The 23,411-nt window shown below is 32.2% G+C and overlaps 2 protein-coding genes across 3 annotated transcripts in view; one reads left to right on the top strand and one right to left on the bottom strand.

The window, feature by feature from the left end:
• Nucleotides 1–20,381, top strand: part of LOC127281584 (uncharacterized) — a 210,881-nt gene extending 190,500 nt beyond the window's left edge. Inside the window, exon 5 of the transcript XR_007843061.1 lies at nt 20,354–20,381. The gene's annotated coding sequence lies outside the window, so the exon portion shown is untranslated. The remainder of the gene's footprint in view (nt 1–20,353) is intronic.
• The window catches only part of LOC127281591 (COUP transcription factor 2), a 120,050-nt gene that overhangs the window by 5,487 nt on the left and 91,152 nt on the right, over nt 1–23,411 (bottom strand). The window lies entirely within an intron of this gene.

Here is a 23,411-nt window from a genome sequence, read left to right as displayed (position 1 = left end):
GTGACGTTAACGGTCATCATCGTTGGTTTAAGATTGGAATCATTTCTTTTGATTTTTACTCCCCCCCCTCTCCCTATTGGAATCGATAACGAGTTACTCGATATATCATCAAAAAAACGTGACAGTCCATTGACACCTGTATCGCAATGCTAGGGAGATTAGAATCATTTTTCACATATATAAAGACTAGTTGGCATCGATAATCGATTTTCTCCGAATGGAATAATGATGCTGTTAAGTTGCTTGTTATGATTCATTGACAAGAGTCGAGATTACTATGTAAAAATGACACAAGGAATAATTAATATTCCTTTTTGAATCACGGGAATAGCAATTGTTATTTTATGATTCTACAAGTTAAAAACTATTTCTAAATTCAAAGAAAAAATTTCATCTCTATATTCTATTGATTTATGGAATTCGATAAATAGAATATACGTCATGTAAATATATCTAAAAATTTATAACTGATATACTAAATAAATTTTCTATAATGAAAGCGGAAATTATAACCTTATTTCTTGAGGGGAAAAAAAAAATTGAACTGGTGCGACATGTTTTCTGAAAAACTGTAAACGGGACTATACAACACTGCTTTTAATGGTAATGACTTCCTTTCCGATATACTTAGATCAACGACTGATCTACGCGGTCGGAAGAAGGTCGATTCAAGACAAGTCTTGTATATTTCATCGCCGAAGATAAGTACAAGATTACAAGTTTGCTGAGAGAGGGACACACGTATATCGAACTCGAAACTTGCTTTACATGGACACGATAATCTCACAGGCAATGTACTTGGAGTGGTAATCCTTCTGATAAGCGTGCAGATTTGCTCGTTCAGCGTAAGTTTTACAAAAAAAAAAGAAAGATAGAAAGGTTTTTAAAGAGGGTCGGGACCGGTCCTTCGAGAATTATTCTCTTGCTTCTTTTCTTTTATCATAGTTCTCATTCAATTACTTATAGAAAGTTTATTTTTTTAAAAATTAATTTCTAATTTCCTAGAAAATGAGAAATATGAGTAATTAATTTAAAAAAAAATTTCACTAGGGATTTTCTTATTTGGACGACATATAGGAAAAAGCAATTTTCACAAGCTGACTCAACTTTTAACCCATGTAATATGTAATCCTGCCTCTTTCTTTCTTTCTTTCTCTTTTTGACTGAATACCAAAAGTTACATACGTCGAGATTCGTGTGAGAGCGCGTACAAATAAGGCGTCCGCGGAGACAAATGACGCGGAGAGGGATCAGCGCCCGACGACACACAAAGCGCGCACCCCCTGTGAGCACCCTTGCGAGTCGGAGGTGACGTCACTGTGACAATGGAAGGTCGAGCTGTGATTAAAGATCGAGAGACTCCGCGTAAAAAACTTCTTGTAAAGTGTTTGGAGAGCAAGAGAGATAGAGAAGGGAAAAAAAGGCGATAATACAGACGGACGGACGGACTAACGGACAGACAAGACCTACTGGTGTGAAATATTGCCTCCGCGAATCCCGACAGCTATATGACATTTCCGAAGGGCATGAAAGAATTTCGCGTCTCATTCCCCGCCCTTTCTCATTCCTATATCCTGTGGCCCTCTTTCCATATACAGTCTCGACCTAACATTCATTCATTCATTCCCCAACGACAAAAATCCGCCGATTATTTTTCGTTCCAAATGTCAAATTTGTCCGACGCAGTTATTTTCATTCCTTTGAATTCCGATACTTCTTTAAATATATAATTAAAAGAAATTTTTCATTTTAAAATTAAATATAACTTTCATAAAATATATATATAATTTTTATAAAAGTTAACTTTTTAAATTTTATACAAGAAAAAATAACAAGGAAACAATTTAAAGCAGGAGATAGGATTTAATTTTTTTTTTTTGTTTGCTACTATATTCCTATATAATAGTAAAGTCAAAGAAGCTGCAATGTTTGTCTAAAATAGCTGTTGGCGAATTTTTTTTTACCAACTCTTCTACCGAGTGATTGCGACAATTTACAACGACAAAAAAATGTTCACCGCAGGAGAAGAACAAGTCAGGCACGATATAGTTATACATATATATATATATATATATATATATATACAAAAAGGTTATGGCAAATGCTTAGTAGGAAGTTCATTATAGTTGTTGCGTTTTTTGGCAGAGATCATTAGATTCTGATTATAATTGTGTCCTCTATAAGGATCATAATTTCTCGCACATATCCGCGGTTAGTAAATTACATGATTTTACTTTTTAACGTCACGAATGTGAATGGCAGAAAAAAACTTGTATACCGTAATTTTATTCTCTAATTAGAATCACAATATACAATGTGTGCTATTAGATTTTTAAGATGGCAAAATTAATCAGCATTTATCTATTCTATTTTCTACATATATAAAGGTAAAATTTTATAAAATAAAATTTTTATAAAATTTATAAATATTTTTGCAAATATGTTAGAAATTATTTTAAGAATTATTTATCAAGGTTTAGAAGTGTAATTAATTATAAAATATTGAAAATTCCAGGAATCTAATTATGTGGATCAATATATAAAGAGGAAATTTTAAAAGGAAAATCGAAAATTAGAACAATATTCTTTAGAGGAATTTCCTACGAATAGAAGAAGAGATTTTTTGCATCAGTCCAGATCTGTTCAGAACTAGAAATAGGTAAGTTAAATATATAAGGTAGGGGCAAAATTTTTTTTTTGAAAACCTTAAAAGACAAATTAAAAATCCGTAAAATATCCTTTAGAGGGATTTTCAAGGAATTAAAGAAGGTGTTTGCTTCAATCCAGGTCTGCTCATAACTAAGAGAAGGTAAGTGAAATATATAGGGACAAAAATTGTTCTTTGAAAACCTTAAAAGACAAAACAAAAATCTAAGTTCGTAGGAATCGAAGAAGAGATTTTTTAATCAGTCCAGTTTTGATCACAATCTAGAAATAGGTAAGTTTTGGTAGGGTAAAAAATTTTCTTTGAAGACCTTAAAAGACAAATAAAAAATCAGAAAAATATACATATACGATATAGGTAAATTCTATAAAATAAAATTCCTATGAAATGTATATAAATATTTTTGCAGAAATATATATAAGAAATTATAGTAGAATTATTTATCAAGGTTGAGAACTGTTATTAATTATTTAAATATTGACAATACCAAGAAACTAATTGATATATGGGGATCTAGATATAAAGGAGAAAAAATTTTATTTTATTATATTTTTTCAAGAACAATAAAGAAAATAAATGATCATTCAAAAGAATTAAAAATATCGAAATTAATAAGAGAAATAAATGATTTTCTTTTAGAAGAACATTAATTACAATGACAATTACTTTTCTGACAATAAAATTATTTTGCAAATGTCATCGAAATGCGATTTAGGGTTACAATCAGTATTAATAGTAAGATAGTTAAAGTATTGTTATGAGATTATTATACTTTTGATGTAGAATTCGTCGCCCCCAAACTTAAGGCGATAGATTCAAATGTCTTTTTCACAAAGACACCGCATCGGCGTTGTTTGAAAATAAAGGGAGACCATATAATAAAACTTTGAAAACAAAAACGAGAGATGATAATTTAATTGTCTTTTAATTACAAAGTTCATCGTCAAAAGTTGAACATTTGAATATAAATTCTGATTTGTAGGTGGCAATTTTTTTTTCCCAATATTAACTGAAAAATAAATCATAATACAGCGCGGATTTAAAAAATCTCAGGAATTGAATTTTACAGATTAGTAAAATTTTGCGGCAATTGCAGAAAGTGAAGTGAGAATAGTGGCGTTCCAACACTGAAGGAACCCTCATCCTCTCAGACGGATTATGACACATAGAAAGTTCACGACCTTTTGTCTGCGGGCGCTACCCTCAACGACGCGGGGTAATCCTCTAACCGGGCCGTTATGCCGTTGTTGACATTTAGCCTCGGGCACGAAACCGGTCCGTGATAGCATGAGAAATAGAAGGAAGGTGACAGAGCGAGATCGTGTCAAGAGTAGAAAAAAAAAGAAAACAAAGATAGAAGATCAAAAAAGATAGACGAAATAGGATTTAGGTAGCGAATTGTAATAGAAAAACAGAGAGAGAGGAGAATTATATGCAATAGGCCAAAGAATGGATGACGTCCTCCTCTCTCAGGATATGATGATGATGAAAGAAAAAAGTTGACCTTACCTGCTGTAAAGAGCACCATCAACAATGGAAGACCAAAACGTAACCCTATAGTTCGTAATGGGATTGGCATTGTCATCTATTAACATGACAATGTTTCCCCCTAAACGGACGCTTGTTCATACAACACCTAGAAACTGGTAAATACATGCGTGTCGCCTGATGCGTACCACCGATAGGACACGGCTCTAAAATACTCGTGTTGTTATGATAATTATCATTGCCCGTGCTCCATTATGTCGCGAGAAGGCGCTTCCTCACAATATTGTGATATCCGATATACCACGTCCGCGCGCGGTCGACCCGGAACCGTGTATTTACACATATTTGCGGTACAACCGTTGTGTCCTTCGTCTTGTTTTCATCATACATCTAATCGTCAACTAAAGCCTCCATTGATATTGATTTTCTTTTGTACTTCCGCTTGTGCAAATACTAATCTTTATTCAATTTCATCATTCTTAATTTTTACCTAGAATTTTATTTATCATAAACCTAGGGATTCGGTTATCAAGAGATAACAATGAGAAAAGCTAAATCGATCAGATTTGGAAATTATCGATAATTTCAAAACTTTTAGCATAAGAAAATTGTAGTGCGGAAGTTTTCTATATAGGAATTTGTAAATAACAAATTTTATGATCCGAACTTTAGGGAGTAGACACACATACACACAAGTGTATATAATATCCAACTAGGTTAGACCAATACACTTGAAAGCTGTTAAATGGACGACCCGCTTTTGTAATAATATTGCGGGCAGTTATCGGTTTCTGTATAGAGATGTGGCATGTACTACAAAGTACAACTATTGCGCGCGTCCATCTCGGGCGAAACTATGAAAATTTTAACGCAAGGGATGAGAATTCATGGGTTGTGCACTGGCAGCAAGAGGAATCTATTGATAAATTCAGTGGTTACTGGTAACAATGCGGCAACAATGTCAATTATGCGCTCGCCGATCGTCCGGCACGTAATTAATCGGGTGTGTGTATGTGTGAAAGCGCGCGCGCGCGACTTTATGTCGTAATTAATTGGCCGGCCACATATCCAGTCTCAGCGTGATCCTGACACAATATATGTATATACCTATTGATCTCCCTCACCCTTTTGTAACTTGTAATTTAAACTGAACCTGCGAATTATTGACGGACTAAACGAATTCGTTAATTAAATCAAATGCCTTATTCAACATTATCAACTTTGACAAGAATTGTATATATACATGGTGTTGTAGTACTGTTAATTATTAACTCTCTATATTTTTTGTTTTGTACTTTTTTATTTATTTTTCAGCCTTAATTGTGAACAGGGTTCATCTATATGTTAATTTTTTAAACTTATTTATTGAATTGTGTTCTTGTAATTTTACAGATGCAAAAAAGTAACAAATGGAAAATATTCCAAAATTATTTGCGGTTAAATACTATATGTTCTATAATTCTATAACGAATTTCGTTATATTTTTCTTAATTAAAAATAGGAAATGGAAAACATTTCAAATTGTTTCCGTATAAATACTGGACTATTTAACTTTGAAAGAAATTATGAATTTGATTACATTTTTGCTAAAATAATTATAGGTAATGGAAAATATTCCCAATTTTTCTAAAATAAAAATTAGGAAATGGAAAACATTCCCAATTTTTCTAAAATAAAAATTAGGAAATGGAAAATATTCCCAATTTTTCTAAAATAAAAATTAGGAAATGGAAAACATTCCCAATTTTTCTAAAATAAAAATTAGGAAATGGAAAATATTCCCAATTTTTCTAAAATAAAAATTAGGAAATGGAAAACATTCCCAATTGTTTGTGGATAAATACTGTGCTATAAATTTTAAACGATAACGAATTTCGTTATATTTTGCTGAAATAAAAAGTAGGAAATGGAAAACATTCCAAATTGTTTGCGAATTTAATACTGTGCTGTAATTCTAAGCGATAACGAATTTCGTTAAATTAAAACAACAAATGCAAAACATTCCAAATTGTTTGGGAATAAATACTGGTCAAACTTAATATGTAAACAAAAGTATTTGAATAAATTTATCTAGGTTAAGTCGCATATAAGGGCAAAATAATCGAATAAGAACAATTCCATTTCACTTTGATTTTGCTAATTTTTTTTTTTTGAGATTCTATAGATGTGAGAATGATAGTTTCGTATACACACAACTAAAGTGTGCGTGTGGGCGCATAATATATTCTTGAAATAGACAATGTGGCATGCACGTGGAGAGTGAGAGAGAGAGAGAGAATGCTATAGAAGCCAAGTCGACCGGACCTGGGGCCCCATAATGAAGCGTTGACGCGGGCATAAAACGAGCGCCGTCGAGACAATGGAGTGATTGAACGTGCTAACGCCAAAAGGGTTGCCCGCATCAACCCCGGGGTGAAAATGTCAGTGTTCAAATATCACAACTCTCGCGGCCTTTCTATATACATATATATATTTCTTCATTGAGCCAAAATTGAAAAATCATCCCAATTGAATTTAAAAACTATATTTTTTCCCTTTACTTTTTATTTTAAAACACTATTTTTCAATGTTCCATTCGCTGAACTTTTTTTTAAAGTTTCTAATTTCCCTTATCTTTAAAGTTTTGTTGAAATTTTGATTATATTAAATGAGGCAGGAGGAGAGTGAAAAAAAAAGGAGAATTTGGAACGAAAAGATATTACCGGAGGCGGATGATCGTTCGAAGGCTCACACACACACAGCAGTATATATAGCGTTGACTTTTAAAGGCACTCTCGCCACTTCCGGCGGCTATCAAAAAGCGTCGTCGACGACGCGGAATTATCATTTTTGAAGGGGAATGTTTTGCCTGGGAAAAGGGTTTCACCAAGGCTTTTCTTGCTGTGAGTAAGCAACGCATATTTTATATCCCGCCACACCGCAAGGAAGTTTCTCGGCAGCGACAGATTGCTTCCTCGCAATAATATATCTATACAATATAAGAAGAGAAACTAACACGATTTTCAACTGGCGAAATTCACGTTTCTTTGTTCCCTTGTAGATTGGGTTAAGTGGAGAAGGCTCTCGGATAAAATCGTTATCTTTCATATATATAGACAGTAGCAATCCCTCTCGCTGTCCTTTTATAAATTTTCATCACATAAAAATTTCCCTACGAAATAATCACTTTTTTTCGGATAGAAAGTTTAATAAGGCAGAAGGAAGAAAAAAAAGGAGATTTGTGCTCATGCTCTGCATTGCAGTTATAATTTCAACGATGGTGAAAAATGAGATTAGAATGAAAGATATATTTGAAAATGGTGCCCTTAAAATAAAAAAGGACCCAGGAAGTGAAGGTGAGAATCGAGCTTCTGTCAGACTCGCTCGAGGGATTCCGATAACGAGCTAGCGAATCTATCCATCCATCCATCCAGTGCTTGGCAAGAGAGGAACATGGGGTTCTCTTTCTGTCTTGTAATTCTCGATTACAGAGAAAGAGATAGAGAAAGAGGAAGAAGAAGAAGAAAAAGAAGTCTAGAAAGGCAGTGAAAATACCCACAAAGGTATAAGATTTTACCATATAGCTTATTCCAACACGCGAATCTTCTCATCCTTTCAGTAACCTTCCATCGGCTGCTGTCTGGTGCGAGGCAGGCGAAGTGTATCTGCCCCGCACAGTTCAGTTTAGGTTACCCGCGGTGAACGTTAATGGAGCTGTCCGTAGCCAAAGGCCTTATAATACTAATACAACATTTATAAGATATATATACATACCAAAAGGATATATAGGTGCGAAACATAGAAAGGCGAAATTTCATGGAGGAAGGAGGCTTATCTCCGCGTCAGGGTTCAACGAATCTTGACCCTCACGTGTGTGGTTATATACACCGATATGATATTCCCGCGCAGAAGTAACAAACGAAAACTATATATATATGTTCGCCTTATCCAAATTCTAATTAAAACGTCGGTTGCCCAAACCACAAAAACCAAGGCGTCAAGTGAACCAATATCAAGGAACGTGTGTTTTCGTATAATAAATCCGTGTTGAATATTTAGCGATTTAACTCTCGTGTGCGATTTTACATATTTAATTTCAAACCGCGAGAGAGAGAGAGAGAAAGAGAGCTTGTTGACTTTATACGCGCCATGATCCTCTTATATGTACATATATGACAAAGACAAACTGGAAAAAGTGATGAAAAATAAAATCCAGATAGGAAATTCAGTTTTGTCGAAATTAGACCACGATTTGAAATTTCAATAACTCGTAATATTTTTATCAGGAAATAAGTTCACCATTTGGTAGATTTATAGCAGATTTAGACTTATAGCAGATTTAGAATTATATCATTCCTTCAAGTTAGGTTATCAGACTTGAAAGATTGATAATCTAATTGTCAATTATCAATCCTTCGAGTCTAATAACATAACTTGTGGAATTTACTAATTGTAAAATTATAAATATAAAAACTGTAATAATTTTTCGAATACCAAGGAAATAATGTGAAAAACAATGTAGAAGAAGAAGATGATGATGATGATGATAATAATAATGACAATAAAGGTAAGAGGACATCTGTTCGTGACTCTCAAGTGAATTCACAATTTGTCTATACGTACATCTTGAACCATAAAGGCGATATTACACCATAGTATTTATATGAGACGTGACGCGATGCCAAGAGGTATATATAATGGTTAGAAAACCAGTTTCGCTGGCCCTATAGCTATCTGTATAGAATATGGTAGTCATAATCCTCTAGGGTTCTGGACTATAATGAGAAACAATATTTCCCAGTGTGTTATTTCTTCAGCGAGGAGGATCATCGCTACCTTTGACGTTAACAATTGAGTTTAAGATAAAACGATTCTAATTTCCCCAATCCAATTTTTTGATATAGCAGTGTAAATCTAAAAATCCATGTGATTTTATATAAATCTTTAAAAATCATATCCTATACTGTAAAATACTTAGAGGGTTACGTTTTTGAATTGTACTATTTAGGAAACTAATCTCTTTAAGACTTTAATTGTAGGTTTGTATGGTACAATTTTACACTGAATCAGTTTATGGTGATGATAGACAATTTCTATATTTCGGAGGAATTTATAAATGAGTGTTGCATGAAGATTCCCCTCCTTCATCCCTAATAGCTAACCTCACATGTATATATATACAAATATGTTCGAGGTCTCCACTATCGTGCACTTTGAGTTCTCGGTGTTATAATTACTTAAAGCACACTACCGGAAGTTGAAGATTGTTGCACGCTCGCACATGATATGGTTTTTGCTTGCAGATTTACTGTCACGCATCGTTCACTATATATATATAGTCTTGTGATAAAAAAAAGTGTAGTAGCTAGACAATTAAAGGGTCCTACCAAGAATTTGCCCTTCGTGTCTCTAATTGTCCAACTAAATTGCTACCTCATTTTGTGTATATATATGAAAAAAATACAATCACTCTAAAATATATCTCAACTAATTTTCATTGTAAAATTTTATATCTAATTGATTTTAGAAGACAGAATTAAACTAACAGAATTATCATAAGTATTGCCTCTTATAGTGGGCGGAATTAAGTTAAAATAGTCAAATAATTGAAAAATGAATTATATTTTATACTGAGGGAAAAACAAAGAATCAACAATAAGATTCTCTTGTTTGATTTAAAGAAAATTTTTTTTAAAAAATTATAATGAGATATATGTGTTATCGAGTTGTTTTAATTCCAAGGAAAGTGAAACGTTTGAGGCACGTGTCATGCAAAGTGATATATACACGCACGCGCGTCAATCTGCGATGATTCTCGATTCTCTCATATATATATATATATGAATGACACAATGGAAACGTGAATCCGGACAGATAATGCATTTCCGGGCTCGATGAAAAGAGCTAGTCTGCGATGGTGATAACCAACAGTATATAGTAGAAGTCTTATTATTAACTCTGCGCAAGGGCTCGAGTTACAATTCTATTATTAGTTTAATTAAACCACCAACTGATGAGTCACATTAAATTTTAGCAAGAAAAATTAATTTTAAAAATACAGTGCATTATCATCATTAGTCTCCGAATCTGCGAATTAGTGAAAAAACTGATGTTAAATCAGTCGCTTCCAGACAAACAGAAAAAAATTCCTTAAATCCGTGGAAGGAATTTTAATTTATGATTAGTACTATCAATTTAAAAAACAAATATTTTCTATTAACAAAATGGAAAAAAGAATTCATTTCCTCTTTTCTTGGTGTTAATAGGCAATTAAATGATAAAAATCACAATGAGAGACGAGGTGACTTATAAAAACAAACAAGAAGCATTTGCAGAAGACGAGTTTTTATATGTATAGCTATAATGCTATTTTCAAAAGATAATGTTAAACGTTTCTAATAATAATAATAATACAGATAATTAGTGACTTGGAAATAAAGTATAGATTATAATCCAAATAATTTTTAATAATTCACTGCGAATTGAGATTCTATCAGTATATATAAAGAGCAGCAGCATCAGTATGAGATTCTTTCGATTTTTTTTCCAATAGACCGGATTTGATCAGTTAAATCATATAATTTATGATGGCAATATTCACCCTGGATGTTTTTTTTTTTTTGCAAATATCCTATCTTTTGCATGTATCGCAGTTATAGTGTTATACTGTGTGAGCTTTATTACACACGAACTGAAATTATAATCGGAGATGAAGTAATTCCTTTTGTATGTGACACAAAAGTATATATATATAGAGGATGTAAATCAGATATAAGTGCGATAAAAATATATAATGCAATCATTCTATTAAGATTAGAATTTTAGTTCTTTCGAAATTTGGCAAAATATTAGAAAAATGACATTTTTTGAAAGTCCATAATAACATTCGATAGAAATTTGTATTAAATTGTCATTTTACAGAAATTTCCCTTTGACGGAAGTATATATATTAGAAGACTTTTTTGGTGGACTAGAATTTTGATTGGAAAAAACTTTCCCGAGCAAAAATATTCGGAGGCTTATTTTCTATTGCAATCGCAATTGTAAACGGTAGAATGAGATAGAGAAGGATAGGCATATATTATTGTTCTTCTCTAACTCATTCTCGCTGTTAAGGTTTGGTTTCCGTTTACATAACGAACGTTAGGACGGAATTTCAATATCCAATCAAAGTTCCGTCAAATAGATAATATTCTATATGAAAACCTAAAGGCCTGAGCAGAATAGAAACGTAACCGGAATCGTAACCGCAAACGCAACCGGAAGAATGAACATATTGTTTGTCCTTCTCTAACTTATTATTCCGGTTACGTTTCTATTCTGATCAGGCCTTAACCTAACCTAACTTAACCTAACCCAATTCAACCTAACCTACTTAATCTCTCTTAACCTAACCTTCCTACCTAACCTAACCTTTTTGTTAGAATATTAACTTAATACAGAGAATATACGCGCAAAGACTGGATAGAGAAATAAAATGTACACAAGGAATTTTGGCATGAAAAATAGTATAGGCTTTATTTTGACAACGGGTAAACGAGGACTGGCTTCAAATTATCTGAATACAGACCTTAGGACCTTCGTTCGGTGATGTACATGAAGTGGGGAGGTCATAAACGAACCCTTACAACTTTTCTTGAATTTCACTATTTGTACATAGAAAATAAATATGTCGCAAATATAGTTGTAGTTCCAAAACTTTTAAATACTAATTCTGTTTAAAAAAAATTGTCACATTTTCTGTCAACGTTCGAAGAATGCTACATACTCAATAATTTCTAGTTTAGATTTAATTCTACTGTTCTTCCATATATACTGTTCATATATAGAAATTTCTCCTGCACTACAGAATATATAAATGGAAAGAATGATTTGTGTAAGGACATTGTTAACATCATGTTTGTGATTTGTCGCCACGTGTGTTCTTGTTTGCCTCGAATGAGGAAATGGTCATGGGAAACAAGGGATGGGACGCGCGATATCCGTAGATCTTTGAAAACCGTATTGCGAGAGAAAGAGAGAAAGAAAGAGAGCGTTGCCCGTCGTTCGATCGTATCGAGAAGTATACCAATTACATCGGACTTTGATATCTAAATATACCTATATAAAGGGGTTTTGTATATATATATATATACAAGAGAGAGAGATTGGTAACTCGAACAAACCGGCGTGTGTTGTGCTTAGGTGTGTATATAGGAGTTAGAGGAGACGAGTCACAGCGATAAATCTAACGAGGCGTTGCTTCGAGAGACGACGGGTTTCCTTCCAACCTCTATGGTGTCTCTCGATGTCTGTTACGCCCATCGTTGATTTATTCTCACTCGTGATATACTGCACACAGCACCCACTATACGCGCACCTACCGCCAAGGACACGCGGAATGTGCAAAAAAAAATGTGTATATATATCCTATATGCGCATTATACAATTTTGTGCCAGTAACACATGACACATCCCTTATTAATATTATGTGTATTTATAGCAGAAAAATTTCTTTGCATTTTCAGTAAAAAAAAGTTTTTTTTATTTATATCACATTTTTTTTTTTCGCCATTTGTGGATTGTCATAATTTTCTTCAACTATTGCACCCTGCTCTAGTAAAATTTTAGTGACTTTCTTTTTTAAAATTAAAAGTTACTAAATTTTCACTAGAGCAAGGTGCGGTAGTTGATGAGAATTATGACAAATGACGAGTACAGATTTTGTCGATTGGAGACAATGGCAACCTTTCAAATTTCATCTAGCAGGGTTGGGTAGTTGAGAAAAAATAGTTCATTTATCCAGTTGTGAATTTGGCATATTTAGGGCCAATGAACAATAGTTTCTCGAAAGTCGTTATAGTAACTTTTAATTTTAACAATAAAATCACTAAAGCAGGGTGCTTCTAAGCTACAAAATTCTAGAAAAAAATTAAAATTATAAAATAAAATTTCAAGAATGTCGTAACTGTATACTACAGTTGATAAGTTTTGATGAAAAGAATTTTTGATTCGCATACATTTTTTTTTTTTTTTTTTTGTTTGACATATGTTAGAAACAAGATTTGATACGCGTGAGCAGTTAACTGGAATTTTTTTTTTTTATTTCTTTTTTGCATGTGTGCGATTCGGAAATTGAAATGCAGCAAGTGTCGATGACTGTTGGCAACAAAGCAAGCGAATTGTCTGCTCACCCTCGAGCAAATGCGCGTCACTCTCGTCGACCGCGCGCGATATAACCTAATACAATTATTTCCGAGGCTCAAGGGTCGCTGTTTCCCCCTCCCCTCCATTTTCCCTTCAACCCCAAAAACCGAAGGAAAGAGATGAGGGGTCGCAAACTAACGGAATATATATAAGGGATGTCCTTCCATTCGCCACTTTGCGTATTCTGTGTGGTTTGCCTGCGGCCAGAATATATATATATATATAAGGGGATATCACACACCGCTCACAACTCAACTATAACTGCGTGAGCAGTGCGATAAACCACATGTGGGCTTGATATTGTTTTTTACGCATCTCACGTCATCGTTTAGTTAAAGTGTCACTCGAATTAATTCACTTGCAGTGTAACAAGTTACCACCGATATAAATGTGTGTGACGTTCCACGATAAAAAGAACCTTAGAGGCAACAAATTTTAGGTTATGTTTAGTTATAGTTTTACATTGATTAAACATTTATCTTTAATTATGTAATACATAACCTAAAATTTTTTTGCCTCTAAAGTCGCTTTTCTTCTGGAGCGTCACATATAGATTAAACTGTACGAATTTTTTTTTCTAATTTCGTTTCGAGTTTTATATATAACTATTCATCTATAATTTTCCAATTCGATTGATTTGGAATTAATTGAGTTCGGGTCAGTAATGCGTTTATTGAATCACTGCACGTTAATTTCGATCAGAAATATGCTTATTTGATTTAAGAACTATTCCCTTTGAATTATTCCTATCTGAGTGAATTTGTTGGATAAAATTTTTTTGCAGATCTATATAGCTGCTGGACAAAATTATTTGATTCAATTTGGTTCAATGGATTATTACACCACATATGGTGTTTAGGGGTTTTTGGGGTCGCTGATTACGAATGTGAAGTTAGTTTTTAAAAATTCAAAATGGCCGGTCTAATATGGCGTAATAATTTTTTTTAAAATCCATCCAATTTACTTGAAACTTGTTGCAAAGGGATTTTTAGAGTCGCTGATTGCGAATATGAAGTTAGTTTTCAAAAATTCAAAATGGCAGTTCCAATAAGGCGGATGAATTTTTTTAAATTTATCGCATTTACTTGAAACTTGTTAATAAGGGGATTTTGGAGTTACTGATTACGAATCTAAAGTTAGTTTTCAAAAATTCAAAATGGCGGACCTAATATGGCGTGAATTTTTTTTTAAAATTAATCGAATTTAATAGAAACTTGTTACAAAGGGGTTTTTGGGGTCGCTGATCACAAATAAGAAGTTAGTTTTCAAAAATTCAAAATGGCGGCTCCAATATGGCGGACAATTCTTTTAAAATTCATCGTATTTAGTTGAAACTTGTTAATAAGATGTTTTTGGGGTCGCTGATCACAAATAAGAAATTAGTTATCAAAAATTCAAAATGGCGACTCCAATATGGCGGACAATTCTTTTTAAATTCATCGTATTTAGTTGAAACTTGTTAATAAGGGGTTTTTGGGGTCACTGATTACGAATGTGAAGTTAGTTTTTAAAAATTCAAAATGGCGGATCCAATATGGCGGAAATATTTTTGAAAATTTATCCGAAATATTTGAAACTTGTTACTAAGGGGTTTTTGTGGTCTCTGAATTCAAATTTCAAAATGGCGGATTCAAGTCATTTATTGAATCTGCTGCTTTAAGTAGAACAATTATTATTATTTAGTTGACAAAAAAGGGAAATAATAATTTTAAAAAATTTTACCACTACTCACAATCTGGATGACGTTTATGACAATAATTAAACTCACCTGCAACAAACAAAAAAAGTTCAAATTTAGAAAAAATTATTACAAAATATAACTAATAATTTAAGAAAATAAGTCTTCCATTGTAATAAATTGACAAAAAATATAGTATTGTCGAAAGAATATTATTGATTCTTGGAATCTTGTTATTAGAACTACATTATGCAAAATACATATTAAGATCTCGATATAAGTATATATATATGATAAAAATGATATACATTTTTCATTATAAGGAAGAGATTCCATTAGATAAATATTTTTCAAACAGGATAACACGTTCTTACAACAAAATAATCATTAATTATATAATAATTTAATAAATTGACCGCAAAAGATTTAATATTTAAAAATTTTTTTAATACTTAATAAATAGAAGATTTATAATAATAATAATTTTAAAATCGTTATGTTTTAAAAAAATAAATTCAATGATAATAATAATGTTCATAAATTTCTAAATCTTATATAATAAAATATCTTCTATATAGTAGAAGTAGGCTATATAGTTATAAAGATATACATATAATAAAAGAATCGATTCCCACATATTTAATTTTATATATATATATATACGTTTTCTTCCTTTAAACTGGTGCGCATAAAATGCGTATAGCAAAAAATATTCTCTAATGAAAAGAAGAAGTAGAAGATGAAGGAAAAAAAAGTAGCATCAATTTCCGTTCACACACACAGATATATATATATATATATATATAAATTTCAACAAAAAAAAACTTGATCATTGGAAAGTGTCAGAAACGATCGGCATAAAATTGCACTGAATTCTAGATCTGAGCGGTTTCATTAAATCGCCTGTCCGATCGATTACCATGAAATGTATTTATTTTTTCTAGCCTCAGGTGTCGACTACTTGATTTCCTTATCGTTATTTTACGCCGAGCTATATATATATATATGTGTGCAGCAATGATTTCACATGAAAAATTCAAATGTCACCAGTTTCCTAAATGTCGAGATTAAAATCGATGAAACAAGAAGAAAGTATCGATTTTAAAACATTGGAACTTATATACTTTTAATTAAACTCTTTCTCTCTCAGTCTATTTCTCTTTTTGTTTCTCTTTCTATTTCTTCATTTATATTTATTTCTATTTATTTCTATTTATTTATTTCAAGTAAATATGAAGAAATTATCATAACTCTGTAAAAATTGTTATAAAATAAAAAAAAAAATTTTTGGTGCATATTTTCCCTATAGACGTGTGACACATTTTATTTTTGTGAAAAAAAATTCTTTGATTGACATATATGTGTTGCATATACACTTATTAACATGCGCGGCATTATGTGACTGATATCCATATGTGTTATTAGTATTTCGTAACGATCTCAAATTACCTCTCTAATATCTTGAATTAAATGTCGATAATTAGTGCGAATAAATAACACATACACACACACACTTACTGAACCTAATGGAAATACAATTAAAATTCAATTTTTCCTGTAAAATTAATTCTTACATAATTTTTTCTAATTTTTTTTCCCCAATTACATACGCAGCGCCATCTAGAATTTAACACCAGTAAACATAGAATTTTACTTGTGAACTGAATTTAAAAAAAAAAATTTCTATATTCAACAGTCTTAAGAAAATATATGTAAATACTTTTTAGAATAACTTTTTTTCCGAGAGATATATAAAATATAATATATATTTTGAGCATTATATACTTTTTATATTTATAATGAGTTCTTCAATAGAATTTTAATATTACTCGCATATACTCTCTCTCTCTTATAAAATACATAAATAAATGTGTGCTTGGAGGATTAAATATTCTTATTAAACTTTTTCTCCCCATAGACACTTCCTGTTGTTAAGAAGTCAATCAAGGCGTCCACACAATTATAAGTAAATTTTTACGAGGCATGCACTCGATATATATCGCGCGTTTTTAACATTATTAGCGGTAATACATGCCATTAACGTCAAGGTTCGTGCACTGCTGTATTGCTGACCATACAACCCTATGGCTTATATATATATAAACACTCGAAGGGGATTTGCGCTTTGTTAAGTCCCTATATATGATGCCAGGCCCGTAGATTACATCGATAAGCATTATTTTACAATGATAATTATTTCAAATTATATTTATATATCGCGGATGAAATTAAAAGAGAAGCTGCAAAAAAAAACGATCAATTTTAATTATAAATTTTGCGATTTTTTAAGTTTCTGTTATTTTTATTCTCAATTAGACAGGTTAGTTTTAATATAATAACTGTATAACGATGAGACAATTTAGTTATCAATAATCGACAATTGTAGACGGGGCTTTAGGTTAAGCGAAATGTACGCAGCGCCATCTAGAATTTAACATTGATCGTAAACATGGAATTTTACCTGTGAACTAGACTTAAGTTATTTTTTTTTATCAATGACCGGTTGAATACAATTTTTCCCACTCTTCTTTTTTCATAATTCTCGTCAACTACCGCACTCTGCTCATAGTGATTTAGTGACTTTATAGTAGCTTTTAATTTTAACAAAAAAGTCACTAAATTTTTGACTAGAGCAGGGTGCGTTAGTTGACGAGAATTATGACAATTGGCGAGTGGGGACAATGGAAACTAACTATGAAAAAAAATTGTAATAAACCTAACCTGTAAAAAGTATTTCAATATATTTTAGGCTGTTTTCACAATAGCAAAATCACATCGTCTTAATGACGATTTTTTAAGGACGAAATAATTTTTTATAATTTCAATGATATTTACAATCTGAAATTTTAATAATAATGGAACACGTAAAGTAAATTTTTTTTTCGACAGTTGGCAATGATTGACAACAATCGTCTTGAATACGATAATCTAGCTATTGTGGAAGCAGCCTTAGTAGTATTCAAAGTAATTATTAAAAAAAATGTTGAAGTTTAGATATAATATTAATGTAAATTAATTTCATATTAAAATACAAATGCGTCTAAATGGTTTATAGACATAACCTATAAACACTAAGAATTTATATATATACCGTCTTATATACCTTGTTTTTAATTTCTATATAAAACGTCTTTTACTATATTTTCAGAATTTAGAAAATTTATTAAAACCTTTTAATTTTTCAATTACAGAACCATAATTGTAAATTAAATTATAAATTAAACTTTAAAACTGAATTAAAAGACAAATTTCACTTTAGTACCTTATTCAGTTATATACGTTATATAATTTAAAATAAAAACTTTATTTTTATTATATAAAATTTAATTTTCCTTTTCGTAAAAATTTAAATGAAAATTTTTTTTCACGTCACATATATGTTTTCCTTAATTAAAGAAGTAATTTTAATATACTCTCATTTAAGTTTATAACAGTGTTTTGTGAAATTGAAATACATTGTGATAAAAGCTTTAAGTTATGTATACATATAGTATGTAGTACTGTATTCTTTACAGATACTGTAATCTTTATTATACCCCTAGGGAAAAAAAAATATATGTATGGTTATAGAATAAAAGAAGTAAATTCTTATTTTCTACGTAAAGAAATTCACCTCTTTTAAGAGCAAAGTCACGCAGAAATAAGCGAAGCGTGTCGCGGTTCTCGCGGTATATGAAAACATGCGCGTATACTATATATATGCGGTTGCCGGAAGTTAAGAGACATAGCTTTTGCAATCTTCAAGATAATAAGAAGTGTGGCACCCTATATATGAGAGTTGAAAAAAGTGGTCCGAATCACGACATTTTATTTTAGGGAAAAACATTTTCTAAAATTTTAATTTTTAATAATTTTTTTTAAATATCTTATATTAAAGCATTTTAAATAAAAGCGCGCCTTTTTCATTCAATGAAAGAGTTGCAATAGCGCAAGCGCAGTTGTGTTTGGTGACCGTTTATAGAAACGATGACCTCCGTCAGTAGATGGCGCTGCAGTTTTTTTTTGGTGAATTTTTCAAGAAATTTTTTTTTCCATAAAATAGAACTACAAATATGATAATTAATATCGCAACGCTCAATCGAGAGGTGAAATTATGGCCAGCTCGTGTGTATAATCAAAGAGAAGAAAATTTTTACATGCGGATAAACACTCGAGGAAATAATAAAGACAAGAACGATATTCTTCGTTCGCGTCGTTAGGCAGCAAAAAATAATAAATCACCTCTCTCTCTTTTTTTTCTAGTTTTGCCCTAAAGGTATATATATATATATACTAGAAGAGATAAATTTAATAACTTAACTACCGTTGAGATTCACTTTTCCCCTATTTTTTTTTTAAGTTGAATATTTCCGAGAAGAAAAAGTATTGTCTCGAAATGTCTTCTTGTAAATAAAAGTAAAATAAACTCACACGAGTCCAGTGAAGAAAGGACACCTTTTTACCGTCAACGAGAAATATGGCGACGTCAATTGCTGCGGGTTAAAAAAAATAATAATAATAATCTTATGGGTGATAAAAAGAAACAAGGTTTTTGGTATACGTTCCTAAATCTGCGGACATTTAAAGCGCGTGCGTTATATGGAGAGTCTACTTACTGGCCCGTGAAATATGAAATTAAATTCATTAGGCTCGCGGGTTTATATAATAAATCGAACGATTGTGCCGCGTGCGACTAAGGCGTGTATATATATATATATATATACGAGGGACTTATAACTCAAGACGGGCTGAATGGAAAATGATGAGAAATGTCTCTCATTGAACGGTGGGGGGTCGTGAGTAAAGTCGCAGTTATCACCACAATCTAAAACTTCTTCATATGGTACAAAGTCGAAAGAGGAATAAGTCAGAAGGAGAAAGTATGTATACCTTTGGAAAAAAAGGGGGGGAGGTGAGGGTGGAAGTTTTGAATTGTTCGCAGTCTCATAAACACCCGCATAACGATCTCAGAAATCCAAAACCCAATCAACAAATCTTGAGAAACTTTTTTTTAAATCTAATTCTCGTTCAACGCGAGGAATTTGAATCTTCTTTTTCAGAAGAAGGAAAGAAAGAAAAGAAAAAGCATACTTGTTATGAGAGAAGCAATAAAAAATTATAGGTTATGTTTATGATAGTTTTACCCACAAAGTAGAGTATTGAAAGACTAAAACAGGGTTGATAATAACTTTGCACTGAACAATTTTTATTGAATCACTAGTATACTTCGCATTGTAAACAGAGCTTTATAGACAGAGAACGTCATTACCCAACCTTGTTTTAGCGTTTACAATTTTAATCCGACGATTTACTATTTTTTTTATTTATTAATAGCTTAGAGATGGGTCACTACGTCTTGATAACTTCGCATTGTAAAGGTTGGTTTCCATTGTCCCTACTCGCCAAAATTTGTCAACTACCGCACCCTGCTCTAGTGAAAATTTAGTGACTTTATTGTGAAAATTAAAAGTTACTATAAAGTTACTAAATTTTCACTAGAGAAGAGTGCGGTAGTTGATGAGCAATATGACAACTGGCGAGTGGGGACAATGGAAACCAACCTGAAACGAAATATTGAGAGGTAAACCAGGGTTGGATAACTATTTATATTGAATTTTTCTTATTGGCTCGCAGTGGCTTCCATTGTCCCCACTCGCCATTTGTCATAATTCTCGTTAACTACCGCACCCTGCTGTAGTAAAAATTTAGTGACTTTATTGTTAAAAGTAAAAGTTACTAAATTTTCACTAGAGCAGGGTGCGATAGTTGACGAGAAGTATGACAAATGGCGAGTGGGGACAACTTTGCACTGTAAACAGACCTTTATACATGACGTCATTATCCAATCCTGTTTTAGTTTTTTTTGTCAACGCATAGAGGTTAAAATTTTAAAAATTTCTAATTTTGATTTATAAACTATTGTTCCTAATTATTATACGATAGTAATTATTATTAAACTACAACTTTCTTGAAAGTCACATGATTTCTCGCGCATATAATTTAGTTTTTTTTTCTCTCTTCATCACCACAGGGGCGTCCCTCGCGCAGGATATATTTTTCAACGTGCGGCGTAAGTGTCTGGGCGGTCATTGCAACTCTCGGTTGGGGGCCGGGTATTAATAATCAGCTAATTATACTTGACGCGTCGATTATGGCCAAGCAGGTGTCTACGTGGCAAAATATATATATATATATATATATATATATATATATACGACACATTCTCTTTTGCATTGTAAACTTACGCTTATTGTGAACGCCATTTTGTCATTAAGGCACGATTTACAATACACAATGTACAAATTTTCATGCGCGCCATTATTTAAATTTATTGTTTTTAGTTCCACATTTATTTAATAAAAAAAATACAAATTAATAAAAATAATTAATATAAATTAAATAGATAAAAAAAATAAACTAAATGATTTCTAATTGTAAAATTTTTTTTCATAAATTAAAATAATGTTTTAGAGAGGAATAAACATTAAAATTGGAATTGATAGGCGAGGGGTTTTTTTTGTCAACAATATAAAGGAATTCAGTGGATGTGTGATATCAGTACATGATTATGCTTAGAAAGAGAAGGGTGTTTTAATCTCGCCACTCGAAGCGCTTAGCCGACGCTTGTTTTGTATATCTCTTGGACCTCACCTACAGAGAGAGAGAGAGAGAGAGAGAGAGAGAGAACGCCGTGCTACATTATGCTAATGCCTCGTCAATTGTGATTTTCATTCAATTTAAGCTCCATGTTGCGCGCTTGTTGAAAGATACGCAGATACCACTAGCAGTGGTTGTCATTCGATATATTGCTTTGACTACAATCCACTATATATATATATATATATATATACCGATATATACACTCCCGCAACCCAATACTGTCAACTATTCCCTTGTACATAATAAACTTCTCGGAAAACTGTTGACGCACTACTGTGTTATTATTATTTTTATTATTATTATTCCACATTCAGAAGTAATGAAATTTCTTTTTGTATACTTCAATTTAGAATGACACGATCTATTTAGAATTAAATTTTGTGCCAATTCTTATAGGTTATTGTTTGCGAACTTTCTGTTTTATTTTTCCATTCGCCATTTGTCAGAATTCTCAGTCAACTGCCGCACCCTGTTCTAGTCAAAAATTTAGTGACTTTATAGTAACTTTAAATTTTAACTAGAGGTTGGTTTCCATATTGTCCTCACTGGCCATTTGTCGCATAATTCTCGCCAACTACCGCACTCTGCTCTAGTAAAAATTTAGTGATTTTATTGTTAAAATTAAAAGTTACTAAATTTTTACTAGAGTAGGATGCGGTAGTTGATGAGAATTATGACAAATAGCGAGTGAGGATTTTAGCGAGTGGGGACAATGGAAACCTACCAGAAAGTCACTAAATTTTCACTATAGCATGGTGGGGTAGTTGATGGAAAATTATGAAAAATGTCGAATAGAAATTTTGGTTAGTGGGGACATTGGCATCTTTTTAGTAACGATTGCTCAGGGAGCGGTTGCTATGGTCACGATTAGTCTAACAACAGTTGCTAATGAAACGGTTCCCATAGCAACGGTTGCTATAGAAACGATTAACAATCGGTTGCTATGAGAACGGATTCCATAGAAACGGTTGTCAAGGAAACGGAGACCATAGCAACGGTTGCTATGGAAACAATTGACGGTTGCTATGAGGACGGATCCTATAGCAACGGTTGTCAAGGAAACGGATACCATAGCAACGGTTGCTACCGAAATGGTTAGCGTATAGCAACGGTTGCTAAGAAAACTGATACTGCAACGATCTTGCAGGCGCACATACGAATGCTTCTGGTTCTGATTTATTATTGTCATTAATAATAATAATTTCCCTTATTTATACACAATATTTGTAAACAGTGCATTGCAATAAAGATTAGAAGCAGGAAAAAAAATGTAAAATTTCAGTTTGCGGATCACTGGAGTTTGACTCGGTGCCTTCTCTTCCTTACAGCAAAGAAGAGTGTTATCAAGATATACCACGGTGGTAGTCTCGTGTGTGGTGGTCCTGTGCGCCAGTGAATATACATATACAACATAAGCCGCAACTTTTCAGAGAAGTAGCTTCGTATATATATATATGCTGCGCTCGTGCTATGCCATAGGCTACGTAACATAGCTGTAAGCGAAACCGGTATCGTCTTCAGGCAAAGCAACCTTTATATATATATATAGGTATATACCACTGAAAACTCAACCTTTCCAAAAGAATTCGTAACTCAGGCACGAGCCCTCGAGACACAACGAAATACTTCCCTTATCTTTTCACATATCACATATATATATATATATATATATACCCAATATTCTTTACCTTTTTCTCGCACTTATACTGAAAATATATTTAAAACCCCAAACAGCTGTAAACATTGAAACGTTATCTTTCTATATTAAATACATGT

Source organism: Leptopilina boulardi, unplaced genomic scaffold (genome assembly GCF_019393585.1).
Source record: "Leptopilina boulardi isolate dan_hultmark-lab unplaced genomic scaffold, ZJU_Lbou_2.1 LbouV2_273, whole genome shotgun sequence".
In the NCBI taxonomy this organism is placed as follows: Eukaryota; Metazoa; Arthropoda; class Insecta; order Hymenoptera; family Figitidae; genus Leptopilina; species Leptopilina boulardi.
This window is presented reverse-complemented; position numbering and strand designations above follow the sequence as displayed.